This window comes from Labrus mixtus, chromosome 3, assembly GCF_963584025.1.
Source record: "Labrus mixtus chromosome 3, fLabMix1.1, whole genome shotgun sequence".
In the NCBI taxonomy this organism is placed as follows: Eukaryota; Metazoa; Chordata; class Actinopteri; order Labriformes; family Labridae; genus Labrus; species Labrus mixtus.
In genome coordinates, this window is record NC_083614.1 from 18,229,068 (window position 1) to 18,244,681 (window position 15,614).

At 39.8% G+C, this 15,614-nt stretch overlaps 1 protein-coding gene across 1 annotated transcript in view; it reads left to right on the forward strand.

Moving 5' to 3' along the window:
- Window positions 1-15,614, forward strand: part of agbl4 (AGBL carboxypeptidase 4) — a 259,679-nt gene that overhangs the window by 125,256 nt on the left and 118,809 nt on the right. The window lies entirely within an intron of this gene.

Here is a 15,614-nt window from a genome sequence, read left to right on the forward strand (position 1 = left end):
CATAATCCGAAATGTGAGGAAACATTAACATGAAATGTCTATTTTGTCACATATTGTACAAAGCTAAATATGATTACTATCTGTTGTGAAATTACTTGTTTGTTTATTTAGGTTTTTTTGTTTGTAGTTTTTCAAACATTGTACAATAAAGGCCTCAGTATTATTATACACATACACATGTTACCTGTACATCTTGTGTCCAGCCCAGCAGCACTGAGGTAAACATATTACTGTGTAGTTGGTTTGTTGGTATCTCATGTCAGTCCAGACATTGCTCTACTGACAAGTGGTATTTGACTCAGTCACAAACTGACACACACTGACGGAGAGACGGTGAGGATGTAAGACGAGAGAGAAACAAGAGAGACAAGAAAGCGAGACAGGTCATTCCAAAGCACAGCTGCCAATCTTTTTGTCTGATAGAATAATCAGCATGCACTCGACAGGCGGGTGAAAATTGCCATTCACGCACAAAAACATGGCAAGGATAGTCAATTATCTGCGGGGTTTGTTTTTCTCTCTGTGCCATCCATTTGCATACTGTTTCTATGAGAAGGTGTTTCTGATGTAGTTAGACATCTCTGGTCTGTATGATATTATGTGAATGTGTCTTATTAACGCGCAATGTGTGCAGACAGAGAAAAGGTCATAATGTTTCTTTGTTCCCAGAGCTCTTTTTCCTCAATTAAAGCTAATCACTCTAGCCCAACATTGATCCAGCCTCTCAGATTTTCTCCTGCTTGGATGCTGACGATCTGTGTGTTTGCCCGTGTGTGTGGTTGAATGTATGTATGGGAACATTTTAACTATGTGTGAAACAGATAAAGAGATAAACATGCAGGGTGAATCATGTTCATACATGTGCCCATGGAGAACATGTGTGTGAATGTAAATGGCACTAGCACATGGAGTGATATACCTCTCTAGTGTAATGGAGCAATTTCTCTTTTTTTCTGCTTTTCCCCATCTCTCGTTTTCCTCCTCTTTCAATCTGCAGTAAAATATTCTCCCGTTTAGCTCTCTGACAAGTCATCTGTCACTCAGAACAGCCAGGGAACAGGCTCTCCTGATGGACACAGCCCAATATCTCTCTCTGTGTGTGTGTGTGTGTGTGTGTGTGTGTGTGTGTGTGTGTGTGTGTGTGTGTGTGTGTGTGTGTGTGTGTGTGTGTGTCTGTCTGTCTGTCTGTCTGTCTGTCTGTCTGTCTGTCTGTCTGTCTGTCTGTCTATCTGTGTGTGTGTGTGTGTGTGTGTGTGTAAAGTGCAAATGATGAGGCCTCTGTTGTTAATTTACGACAGGTAACATCATTAACTTACCCCTGACCAATCACTGAAACAGCGACAAACGTTAAAGTACAGTTTGCATGGATCGACTTCTTTCTCTTGTTTGTAGAAAAACTTGTCTTCTGTCAGACTTTGAACCTCATATTGACAAGAAAATGACAGATCTCGCACCCTGCTACCCATCAATCATCTTCCCTAGAGCAGTTGGACTCTTTCTTTCTACTTTTGCGTCTCTGGAGTTGTTGTTTAGCCATGCCAGATATTGAATTTTATAGAATAAACTTTGGCAAAGAAAATTAGTGTGCAACCTCTGGAGGCACGCAAGTTCTGCGGATACATTCCACATTTAATGATCACTATATCCTGTCCTCTTGTGACTTGATTCTGTTTTACATGTGACACTTTCAGTTCAGATAAAATGGAAAAAATATATATAACAGCTCCTAATTTCTTCATCCAAATGAAAGCAGACCAACAGAAGTTTCCTGTTGTCTGGCATACAGTGACTGAAATTCACTATTCACTCATGTTGTCGCGAAAGAGGAAAATAGCTGTTCCCATACAATAAATAATACTGCATAGTTGAGCCATAATCATTTTCTTCATGAAATTGTGTTTAATACATTAGCCTTTAGTATAGTAGATCAGTTCAATGCAGCCCCCCTGGCCAGAAAGCAATTACTTTTTTTGGGAAGCATTCAGAGGGAACAAACTAACAGAAATCTGTACACGTTACAACACACTGCATGCAGGGGTGGTAGTATCAAGTTCAGTTAATTATAATTTCATTGCAGTAAACACTTGTTTTTGTATTTTTTTTCTATATTGTTTTGTTAAGAATATGTCAAAGATCCCTCCTTTGTGGTTAGGGTTGTATGAGAATGCAAACAGCTCTGCTGTTAAATATAAAAAAACAGCAAATAGTCCTGTTGTTATGAACTTTCACAACTAACTTTCCAGTCAGGATAGTTAGGCAGCAGAGTCATGTTTTGAGAATTGGCACAAAAAAGTTTAGAACTCATGTTGATTGTATTGGATGAACCTGTCACCAGGTACATTACTGAAGGCTGTGATGTATTTTATTACTTGTTTGATATCAGTATAGCTGCATGGAACAGAGGAATCAGTTGTAGCATGCTTTAGCATGTTTTGCCCATGTCTGATTTAAGATGCTCTTTTGACATTAACAATAATGTACAAAATCATCAGCCGATATTTTTTCACAGAAAATCTATCCTGCAGGCAAATGCCACGCCTGGTTTGCTTTTTCTCCTACATGGGCAGTTCTTTGTTTTTGAATGGAGCTATAAAATCCAAGCATTATATTACAGTGTAAATTGATGCTTGTGTGCTGTATTTATATGTCAGGCGTTCAGCAGGCAGCTGTGTGCTGCGTTGGGAATAATAGGTTGCATGGTTTTTCAAGAGCCTTGGCCTTTAAGGGCAGCTCTAGCCTCTGTAGCCACAGGCTCTCTTCTTAGCCTGTAATTCCTTCTGTCTCATGTAATTACCAATGCAGCCCTACAACACACACACACACACACACACACACACACACACACACACACACACACACACACACACACATACATATATATATATATATATATATATACACAGTGAGTGTAAGAAAGACAGTGAGAGGAGGAAGCCTTTTATACGGGGGTCATATTCCCATGCAGGAGGTCACAGGAACTCCTATACAGCTATCTCTCTTTTTGAAGACATGTTTCACGCTACATGCTGTGAACTGACCCTTTTTCTTTTGCTCTCATGTTGAAAAAAGAGAAAAGAAAAGAAGATAGGAGAACACAATTTTTTAAAAAGTCAGGAGAGTTCACAAGTTAAAGCAATCCAGGTGTGTTTTGGTCCCACAGCTAAGACGCTACAAAATACAGTATGTTTCTGTGTGTGTGTGTGCGGATGGTACAGGTGCCAGACTGTCCCCCCTGCAGCCCCGTTGCGGCCGAAGAAGTTAATTGGCAGCATCTGGCTGTCTGAGAGCCCGAGAGCCCCAGCGCCCATCCACCCACACCTCCTGCTACCCAACGCTGTTCCCTCTACCCCCTCCTTCCCACCAGCCCTCCCTTCCTGTGGGTGCTGCTACCACTGGCATACACACACATGGCGACACCAGTCTCAACGCAAGCTGTGAAAGTGGACTGTGCTGTGTGTGTGTGTGTGTGTGTGTGTGTGTGTGTGTGTGTGTGTGTGTGTGTGAGTGTGTGTGTGTGTGATAGAGTATGGAGTATGGAGGCAGACAGGGCAGCTAGGCCCCCAGCTGCCACCATCGTTCCAAGGGAAATGCGGGCAGACAGGCTGGCATCTTTGTGCCAAGGCTAGCAGGGCCCTCAGGGAGAATGAAGAAGGAAGGACGGACATAGAGGCAGAGTGTAGGGAGTTAAGGAGACAGGGTAGAGGAACAGATAGACATTTTAGAGTTCTACTATTCTATTGATCTTGTGACAGATACAACATGGGGTTTGCTAGTTGATCAGTTCTGTGCCTCAAAGATATCTTTTGTGTCCAAACTTACACTGTATAAGATGTGGACATATAGTCCCTCAGACATTACCCATTGGTTTGCAGATCAGCATTTAGAAGCTATGGAAGCTCAATGTTTACTGAGGTAATAAATTACTACAGTAGTAGGTTATTGTCTTAACCTGTATCCTCACAATCTGATTTTTGTGTGACCAGTGGAGTCTCCCCCTTGCTGGCCATTCGCCATTGGCCAAGTATAAAGCACTGAAGCATTGACTTTACTTTTGAAACAAGACTCCCACTTGTTATTTACAGTCTCCATGTCAAATGTCCCGTGTGTCTTGTAGACCCGAAGGACTGTTTTTAATCCTGGTCCTGCCCGGTCCCGCTGGTTTTCTGACCTTTTTCGCCCACTCCAGCAGTGTGTGTCATCCAGTCCTTTCCACACCCGCAAGATCTGTGTCCAAACCCGCCGGCACAAATACTGAACATTCACGTTCCGAATAACAAACACTACCTTTAGTTAAAGGAATGAGAATATTAATGGTGTTCATTTCAGTTACGCACCATACATAACAAATACATTTTCATCCATTTAAACAAAGCTTCCTCCCTGATTGGCGCAATCATCCTACTGACGTGTGGAGCCGCAGACGGCCCAGGACTGAACCCCAGGTTATATTAATAATAGTAATGTCAAAGTGATTTACAGACTTAATTTGTAGATGATTTACTTTTAAGGCATTACAGAGGTAGAATCATTTTCCTGATCACAACCAGCTCTCAGCAGACGGTCATTTTTTTTTTCAATCTAACTGCCAATTTCCTCATATTCAGTGTGAACCTGTGACCAAGTAACCTTTTTTTCTTTTTTTTTCTTTTACAGCCCAAACACTGTAGAATCCTCTTCCATTCATTTCCGTACTGTAAAAGGGGTTTCATGGGCACCCCCTTGATTATTTTGGCTGAATCATTCACCTCACAGGCCGCTGACTAATGACACAGCTGTAGTGTAAATGATTGAAGAGATGCTAAGAAATAGGGCCGCAACAGATCACGCATCTTACAGTTTAGATCCTAACACAAATTTTGTGTCACAGATTGGATCATTTTTTACATCCTCAAAAAAGAATATATTTTCTTCTGTACTCCTCACTTTAACATGAATTTAACAGTGTATTTAAGGCACAATGAGTCAAAGAATCTCAATCATACTCTACATCATATCATTAATGTTCTTTATTGGCTAAAATTCCAATAAGAATACAAACAGTCACACAATCCTGGTTTCCCTTTTTATTTAAAAACTGCTTTTCAAAAATCTGAAGACAACAGTCTAAAACATGAAAAGCTGTTTCATTTCATTTTCAATCAGTAATAACTCTCTTATCACCACCCTGCTGATCCAACATGGAGCGAGTTAAAGAATATAAATATCTTGCTATATGGATAGATGACAAACTAACATTCAAATATCATTTTGACAATCTTACTGACAAATTGCGGAAAAAAAGATTGGTATATGGATATAGAAATAAAACACATTTCCCTGATGTGTAGGAAAAGGAAAGTCAAAGCATTTTTTGATCAGTTATGGATTATGGTGATGTGGTATATAGGCATGCCTCTACCAATACGCTAAAGCCTTTGGACGCTATTTATCATTCTGCCTTTAGGTTCATCACTGGTGATAGTTATAAGACTCACCACTGTATTCTGTTTAATAAGTTTAGTTGATCCTCTCTGACTGAAAGACGCAATTACCACTGGCAGCTATTCATCTATAAAGCCCTGACTGGAAAGTTACCATCATATATCACCTCCTTGTTGCTTCTGAACCCTGGTCCGTTATTTAACACGCTCCAGTGAGAGACTGGTTCTCCAGGTTCCTCACACCAGGACTGACCTAGAAAAAACTGCTTTTAGCGTTAGTGCAGCAAATTCTTGAAATGTTTTACAACATGACCTGAAATGGAGCACTTTAGGGGGAAAAAAATGTAACCTCCCAATACCTGCCTGTAACTGTTTTATCTGATTTCTTTGTTGAAAACTTATTATTGTTTTTATGAACTTCTTATATATTTGATTTTTTTCATTGCTCTTTTATTTTATCTTATTTTATTTCCTGTGGTAGCTGTCAATGAGGGTTGTCCTCAATGATTTCTCAGAACTTTAATAAAGGTTGATGATGATGATGATGATGATGATTTCAATACCACTATTTGTGACAATACACTCAGCTCCCTTAGATACGTAAGATATTGTGTTCACTAGAACAAGACGAGACACGATTTTTACACCATTTTAAAGAAAGCTTCTGTGACAAAATATATATGACTGTAAACATAATATTTAATTCCACTGAAAGTCACAAAGTGCAAAACAATGCAGGCTCTTTTAAAAATCTGCATACTGCTGACTGTTGTATGAAAAGCTGCATCATTTAAACAACAGTTTTTGTTACTCCCCGTCAGGGACACCAACTTTACAAACACTCAATAATAGAATTGTTTATCTGATAACAAGTTTGCTGTGATCTACAGAAATCTTTTTTGTAATCTTTTTCTGTGACTTTTGTTTACAAATATGAGCTTTGACAGTTTTGAAAACGTAATACACACACGTGTGTTAATTCAGTGGATGTGTCTATCTGCACTGGCTGCACAGGCTGCACATGCAGTGTGTTTTGTGTGAGTCAGACAAAACAGAGAGCGCATGTTTAGTGACTTTATAATCAGTTTTTGGACAGAACACAGCGATGTATAGTGGAGTTTTTGTAAAATTACAGAGTTTACAGCTACAGACTGCAGCAGACTGAAGGTAAATGTAACTTATTTAACTCTAGTGATAAACGTTGCACACAGGCTTCAAGACTGGCCTAACAGTATTAAAAACAAGAGGGTGATCCATATGACACTCAGCTCTGATCTGTTGCACCAAAACAAAAAAATGAACCTACCTTCTCTTAACTTAAGGGACAACGTTTTTTGCATAACATTGTGAATTAAAATAGATAGTTTCTTAAGTTAACAAACAAGAAATCTACCTAATTCAGTCTACAAAAATACTGAATCATTATAACATTGCTGGGCCTTTATTGCAATTTCTTAACAAGCTTAAGCGTGACAAATAAACCAACACTGATAGCCACTCAAGCACAAATTATTATTTATTTAGCTCATCATCATTGCATCATTCGGGCTGCTGGGGATTTTTTTTCACAACAGCAGGTCATTGTGATCAGCTTAATGGACTACAGGAGGTGAGCTCATGTGGAATTTAATAAAAAAGTGATTTCACAGTGTGTCATGTGTGCTGCATTACCTTCCACTGAGTAAATTTCCAGACAGCATGATCTCATCACTGAGACCTTGGTCCTCAAACACATATACCAAACACACACACACACACATACTGTAGTTCATACAGTAGAAAGAGGAGCTGTGAGCGTGATAATTAATCTTAGATCATTTATATGCCTGACTGTCAGTGTGTGCATGTCAAGCACAATGAGATCAGAGAGTTTTCTTTTATCTGTGTCACATTTTTTTAAATGTATACACAGTAGGGTGTAACGGTTCACAGAGTTCATTACGGTTTTTACCTCAGTTTATTTTGAAGTAAAAGTATTGCAAGTTAACATTCAAATTTAAAAATGATGATTACTTTTTATCAGACAAATCATGGTGTAATAATAACACAGGTTGTATTTATCCACGCCCCAGAGTTTATCACGATGTATAGTATATCAAAATGCATGTTAACCATTGAACTGATAAATATACTGTACATTTAAAAGAAAGGAAAAATGAAAAAGAAGGAGAATAAAAAGAATAAATGAAAGATAGAAAGAAAAGTGATGCAGTAAGCACTGGTTGCTATCTGGGCTGTAGAACAGAGACCGTCATTAATGGACTAATGGACTGAAGTTACAGCTACTGTAGATCACATGACCATGACCCCACTGTGCCAAACACATGCACACCCTTTACATTGGTAGTTGTGTGTGTGTGTGTGTGTGTGTGTGTGTGTGTGTGTGTGTGCATTTGTGTGTTGCCTTGTGGAACATTATTAATATGCCTTAGTCTGGCGCCAGTCTGTCTATTCCAACCAAACTCTTAGACACACACACACTAATACACACGCACAAACAAATGCAATGGGAGTATAATGTTGCACTCTGGGAAATGCTGCATCACACAATTATGGACGGATGGCCTCTTTGCTCTCCTCTCTTAAACTTAGAGACACACACACACACAATCCCACTCCTCCCACTTGCTTCCACGCTGCCACCAGGGGCTTAACGCTGACATCATCATTTTATCAGATGTGTGTGCATTGTGTGTGTGTGTGTGCGTGCATGTATGATTTTTTTATAGTGGTTTTCCCCTTTATCTCACACTGATGAGGTGCACCTGCCCTGTTGCCCCGTCTGGGATCCGTGGCGCCACAGTGGCGAGGGCACAGTGATCATCTGCTTTCTGCTAATTGCCCTGCTACCCCACAAGACGCGGGGGAGCTCGCTACATGTAGGCCCAGCAAGCTCAATCTAGCTGGGAGTCCCCTGGGATATATATACGTTTATTTTATTTTTTTTCCTTAATTTCCCAGAGTTTATATTGATTAAGAAAGGCTTGCAATACAATTTCAGTGTTTTGAATGAAACCTATAGTATCAAGGTCAGATTGTCTTGGTCTATCTCTTGTAATGTTTTATTTAAAGAAATACTATTTCAAGTCCATCTGTAAAATAAATTAAACATGTCATAAAGTCTTTAAGTATCACTCTCATATTACAACCAAACTGCTTTAGTCCACATGTCTCCTACAGAATCTACAAACAGAGAGATAAAAAACAAACTCAAACTTATTATTGTCTAACTGTTTGAGTTGATTTTAAAATATGGTCAGCTCTCTTGAAAAAAAAAACAAACATGTTTGATATAAACTTTTATCTACGGTATTATAAAAAAAAAAGGATAAATTACAGAAATATATTGTGAATTTGTAAAGCTACTTCAATCAGATTCTCAGGGTATAATCTGAGAGAAGCCTTAAATTGCCTAAATAATTCAGTTAAATATTTAATGATGAAAAGATTTGAAAAACAAACGTATTTTCAGAGGTGGGCACAGTTAATCAAAAATGTTACTCTATTAACTATTAATCTTATAACAACGACATCAGTTAGATATCAATTATTCAGTAAACTCTTATTTTTACCAGAAGGCAAAATTAAAATGAATGTTAAAGGTATAATATGTAGAATTTTATAAGCATGTTTACATTAAAATATCTAAATTAATAAAAAATTGACTAAACCTAAAAAAAACAAAAGATATATAACATATATGTTATATATCTTTTTTTTGTTGAGTACTTACATTACCTCAAATATTTCCAACAGTCATCAAAGTCAGTGAAATCTGTAATTTTATAGTAGTAACGGGACGTGTCTTGTGATGGCGGCTGCCACGATAAAGCCGCCATGACAGACAGAATGTTTATCGTTGCCAAGCAAACACTGAATTTTACGTCAAAGACCGCTGCATAAGGAAGCGGGAACTGCTACTGAAAGTTGCGTCAGTTGAAAAAAGGATAACAACAGGGTCGGCGGCTAGTCTCTTCGGAGAGTCAGGAGCCAATGAGGTAACGGAACCCAAAGTTTAATGTTCAGATCATTTTTCAAATTAACATCCAGGTTAAAAGCTAATAAAAACAATGTAACACTGATAATTAAAGTTTAATAGATTAACGGATGTGACCTCAGCTCTGTATATTGTTTATATTTATTTCCTCAGTGCCACTAGGGTACATGAGTTAGATCAGCTACTGTAAATCATCCATTATTTTCATCTCTGTGCATGCCACCTCAGGGCTGATGAAAGTATCCTTTGTGAATGGATGAGTGCCGTATATCTTTCACTTTCCTATCTGATGGAAAGAGGACCAGAGTAGAAGTCTGAGATAGGGTAGCAATGACGAAGACCAGAGTTATATTTACATATCAGAAATGTACATGATAAATGTTTCTTATCCTGATGAGTCTGAATCAAAGAGTCCTATAATATTCCTGTGAAAATTAAAGAAATATAAAGCTAATTAAAAATAAATGCCAAGAAGTTTAAACAAATCACAGACCTGAGGCAGAAGTGTTTGTTTTCCGGCTAGACGGTAAATTAGTCTGAGAGGGAGAACACGATTTGGTATGAAGGTGACATGGAAAAAAGAGATGAATTACTGGAAGAGATGAATTTTTTACACACAAGGGCAGACAATCACACAGACCAGACATAAAGACAAAAACAGACACACAACCACTCCCGCTGTATTGAACAATTTAGCAGAACAAAGTCGGGTTCTCCTATGAACATGCTTTATTTAGATGGGAGTTCAGATTTATTACTGCTTTCAGAATTTTTTTTATGGAAATAACTTCACATTTTCTGCTGCATAATCTTATGTCAGAGTGTGATCTGATATTGACTGACTTCATTCGGCTTACTCACCTTGGATTTAATTTGAGTCTCAAAGCTGCCAAACACGAGATTAGGAGTTGGGGGGAATTAATCAAATAATTTATAACTAATGTGACAAAATAAAAAAAAAGGACAGCCTGTAAGGGGTACATGCCCCTGCTCCATGAGGCCATATTCCTTCACTCTCAGGGTGGGAAGTCATACTGCTGTGTTCCAGGTTGTTTAATCTCCATGAAAATGAATAATGTTTTCATTTCACAACATCCTGATTGATAAGAATCTACAAAGACAGTAAATACAAAAAATCATGGGGCCACTTTTAGAGTTAAAGAGGTCATATTATGCCCTTTTTGGGGTTCCTATATTTAATCTATGTACCTACTAAAGTATGTTCACAATAGCTAAAGTTCGAAAAAAGTGTCTGTTTTCATGTACTGCCGCTCCATGCACCGGCTCGCTTCTGACTTTCTCTCTAAGGCTCTGAAGTGCCCACGTTCAGAGTCTGATCTGATTGGTCGGCCTGTCGGCTCTGCCGTAATTGGTCAGTCGCTCAGCACGGTTCGCGGAAATGTCCCACCCCTTTTACCATATTGGGAATGCAGCCACTGGCTCCGTCCGAGGGGAGCATAAACATTAGCACCTTAGCACTACTGTGCTACCGCAGGCTACGGCATATCGTGGACGTGCTACAGAAGTTAATGGGCGTGCAACATGAGCTGCTGGGCTTGCCACAACGAGCCAATGGGCTTAGATCAGTGATCTCACACTGACAATGACGTCACACTGGCAATTTTTTTTCGAGGGGGGCTAGAACCGAGCGTTACATGCAGCTAATGCTGCAGCTAACAGGAGGACGTAGGAGAAGCCGCGTTTACGCAGACTTTTAATTTTTGCAAATAGATGTGCCTAAACATGCACAGGACACATGGAAAACACACTAAAGAGCATATAAAACCAGAAAAAGCATAATATGGGCCCTTTAAAAGAACCCCTTAGCTACCATCAGATCTCAGCTAATGTTAGCATTCAACCACTTACTATAGCCAACATTTATGTTTGAGAATCACTGATACCAAAGAAAAGACATATACTCCAAATATTTATTGTATATTTATGTCACTTCCGTGTTGTCCAGTAAAGTCTGGACATTCAGCCTACACCATGGCACACCGTCTCTTTCATTAGACATGGTGTCAGAGATTGAAAAATAACTTTAAAAGTTCTGTGCTCTAACATGCTTTAAGTTTCGGATGTTTTTTCTCAGTGAGAAGACACTAGAGAAATCACTTAGTAACGAAAAAAAAGTTGTAATTAAAAAGCAAATAAGGTTTGCACAAGTAAATTGATTATTTTATTAGATGATTAACTAACAGTGATTTTATTCATTTTTGCTTCCCACTAGCTAGCCAGAAATATCATTTTAACATACAGTATAGTACTGACAGGGACAGATAGTGGAAGTCTAAACTTTAACATCATGCATATAAACCTCAGTCAGGTTTCTGTGTTTTTTTTTTAAATTCCTCTTAGGAATCCTGACAATTTCATTAGCCCATTAATGTGTAAGGTTTCGTGTCCATTTTGCAATTTTCACACAGACTTCAGTAGACACTCATACTTTTCGATCTTGAGCTCGGTGTTAATACGGTCGGTGAATAAAAAATAAATTTCTGTCATGTTTCAGCCTCATCAGAGGGCTGTTTCTGACCTCAGACGCATACGAACGACCTGTTGTCTCCACAGATGCAACTCCCAGTACTCTCATTACAGGATAATCCATAATTCTCCGGTTTTATTGCTTTCTACAAAACCTTGCTGCTGCTGGCTGGAAACCCTACCAGTTTCATTAATCCAGGTTATTACACATCATTAGCTCTGTTCATAATACACAGACACACACTGCTGCTGAACGTTGGGATTATCTCTTTGAAAAGCCAAAAATGATTGTTAGTATGTATTTGCACCACCAAATTGAGAGGCCAAATCAGAATCTTTGACTTCCTCCTGAACATATCTTCCTTTTTGGTACTGTACATCAGTAAAAAAATTTAAGGAGACACTCCCGAAAAGCACTTCCTAATAAACACACAGTAACATCATATATAATAAACAGCAGGCCAACTGAAGTACATAGAAAGCACAGGTTGCCTAGTAACAGTGCCTCCACAAAGCTTTGTTGCAACTTCATTTGCATCCAAAAAAGATAGATGGATGCCTCAAAAATATATATCCTGTCATGTTTACACGCACATGTCCTCAGTTCCCCACACATGAATATACATAGCCACACATTTTTTAGCGCTCCTCAGACAATTCATGAGGATGGTTTCTGAGTTAGTATGCAAAGCAACAACAACATGGGCCGTGTTTTAAAAACAATGAGCCTATCTAACATCTGGCATCATTTTAGAGTGCCAGGAAATATTGTTTCTTCAATTGTTGGTGTAGTAACACAGAGGGGAGTAAATAAATATGTCATTCAATGTGAAATGTTTGCCAAACGGACTAACTATTTGTCTCTAAATGAGCGGGCCAGGATCTGTGGAGCCTGACAGCTGTATGGGCATATTGGAAGACATTTAACCTTTGTAACAGTTGACAGGAGGAACGTTTGACAAGCTAGAAGAGACAACAGTTAGATAGAAAAAGAAAAAAGGGAGTAGACGTAGTGTGTGTGTGTGTGTGTGTGTGTGTGTCCGATCCTCGTGAGTTTTGTCCTGTATGTTTTCTCCTTTGTCTGTGAAAGTGCTCAGAGCAGCAGTGATTGGCGTGTCCTCTACGCTTGATTGATTTGAGAATATAGACAAGATGTCGCCCGTATGAAAGCTACCAATTTAAAAGCCTTCATCTCAAAACTTCAGATAGGGCACTGGTGCCATCAAAATCAGAGTGTGAGTTTGAAGCTAACATTCGTTGAGAGAAAAAGCCTTGGCAGGCAAAGTGACACCTCACTAAAGGCGGCATGCTAGCTCTATGAAACCCTCTCCCTTTTTCATTCTGCTGTTTTCTGTTTATTTGTGTCCATTTTGAATCTCACTTTGTGCCTTTACTCACTTCTATCTCTATTTGTCACTTTTTGTGTATTCCGTGCGGCCGCTCTGAGACACTCTGGCAGTTAACTTGTCCCAGAGCTCGCTGTCAAAGGAATGACCTTGATGTGGTTCACATATGGTTGTGAGTTTGCTTCTTTCCTTCGGTGTGTAACTCTTTGCATATTCCTGTTTGTGTGTCTGTTTGTCTTGGCAATCACTGAATTGTGAAACCATGTGTGAGCGCCTTATCATTTGAGAGGAAGCCCCCCCCCCACCCCCTTATCCCATGCAGTGATAATTCTGTTTGGGAGCGATGGCACTGTACCACGTCAAGAGATGGGCAGGGGGAGAGGCACAGAGAGGCACCATTTAGATAAGACAAATTGCCAGCTGCATAGCAGGAGCAGCCATGGCTTGGAAGAAGAAAAAGAAACAAGGGTCTGTGTGTAGACGTGTGCATGGACTGGGGATTTTGTGCATTTTATAATATGCAAGAATGTCTGAGGTACCTAAAGCAAGTGCAGTCTTTATCTTAACCTGTTGTTCAGGCCTTCCAGGCAGGCTCAGCGCTATGTGCTCCTACCTATAACTATAATGCTGTGATGGGACAAGCAGCAGTAATTAAAATCAATAGCCAGGACTTTTCCAGTCCCCGGCAAGGTCACCCGCTGCCCAGTAGAGAGAAAGAGGAGTAGAAAAAGAGAGAAGTGGGAAAGCATGGATGGGCAGAGCCAAACAGGGAAATATGTAAAGAGGTGAGGTGTCATCTTATTTTAATTAACCTGCACCTTGGAGGGGTGGCACCACAGTAATGCAACAGTGGGAATGTGTGTGTGGGTGTGATTGTGTGTACATGTGAGTATGAGTGTGCCATGTGGAGGTTTTATTTTGTCCTTGCTGGTCATTTTCACTCGCAGTGTGCTGTACTTCAAACCCATGCAATTATAGGAATATTATTTATATTAATATATAGATACTTATACAGTTTTTTTTTTGTCTTCATCTTCTTCACCCAGCTTTACAGCCTGTAAGACAAGGCTGCTAAGCTGGCTCTGGAGGGGAGGCTGGGTGTGGCAAAGCGAGCCACTGGCTGCATTAGTATTCTGCTGAGACATGCAGATACATTCCCCTTTCTCCTCCTCTGAAGGAATTATCAGCCCTGCCTTTTCTCCATACTCATCCTCTGTCTGAGCGAGGCCGAGTGATTTAACTTTTTGTTTTACTAGGTCCCTGTAGGGACATCCTAAAGTGTTTCAAAATGCATGTGTGTGTGTCCACTATGCATTTCTATGCAAGTCTGTCGGCCAAAACTGATGTTTAAGGTGTCTGAGCAAACACCAAATTCTCATGTGTCTCCCTCCTGTCCTTTCCCGTTCAGAGGTGACTCAGGGAGAGAAGTTCACTGCGACAGAGTTAGCACAGAGCAGTATGTCCTGTTTGTTGATTACCAGGTCCCTGTTCCTATCACAGCCCCGATAGCATCTTCATCTGATCTGTTGCCATAGCTCAGAAGACAGCCCCCACCATCACACTAACGCTACGCTGCTACCCGCCGCCGCTTGCCGAATACCTCGGTATCAGGCCCAGATCTGCCATCGCCCTGCTCTCTCATCTTCTCCTTATCTCCTTATTCCACCTTCCTCCCAAAACTCGTCACTCATCGTCCTCATCTTTCTCATTCTATTATCCTCTCCTTTCAGAGCTTCTGCCAGAGCTCATATGGTGGTGTTGGTGGTGGTGTCTAAACTGACAAGGTGGAGGCAGTTATTGCTAGGACAAGACGAGAGAGATCAGAGAAATGGTAAAGAGGAGAACGAGGAGGCAAATATAGTCTCTTTCATGCAACCAAAATTCTTCAGACAATGTCTCAGGAGCCAGAGCTTAACGAGAGAAGGAGAGACAGACATAGATGACTAAAGAGCGTGAAATAACCTGTTGAGGAAGCACAGAAGTAGACTGCAGCAGTACAGTCCCACAGCCTGTTGATTGTCCATGAGGTGCATGGATTTGTCCATTTCACCCTGGGCCCTACATGCAACATACAACATGCATTCATCAAAGTACAAACATATGTCACTACACATACACAACACTGTGCAACACTCAGTACAACAAGAAATAAATAAAACATACAGATAAACATAAAATACTAATATCTGTTCCTCACTCTAATTCTGCTTAATTGCTAACATACATAGAGTTCACATTGGGCGAACATATTTTCTGCTTTTCAAATCTTAGAAATCGCCAGACACAGTGCAATAGTGACAAAGTTGTCACAATTAGAGTCTATAGTGTTGAATTGGAAATTGCTTCTTTTTCCAAAGCACGCCC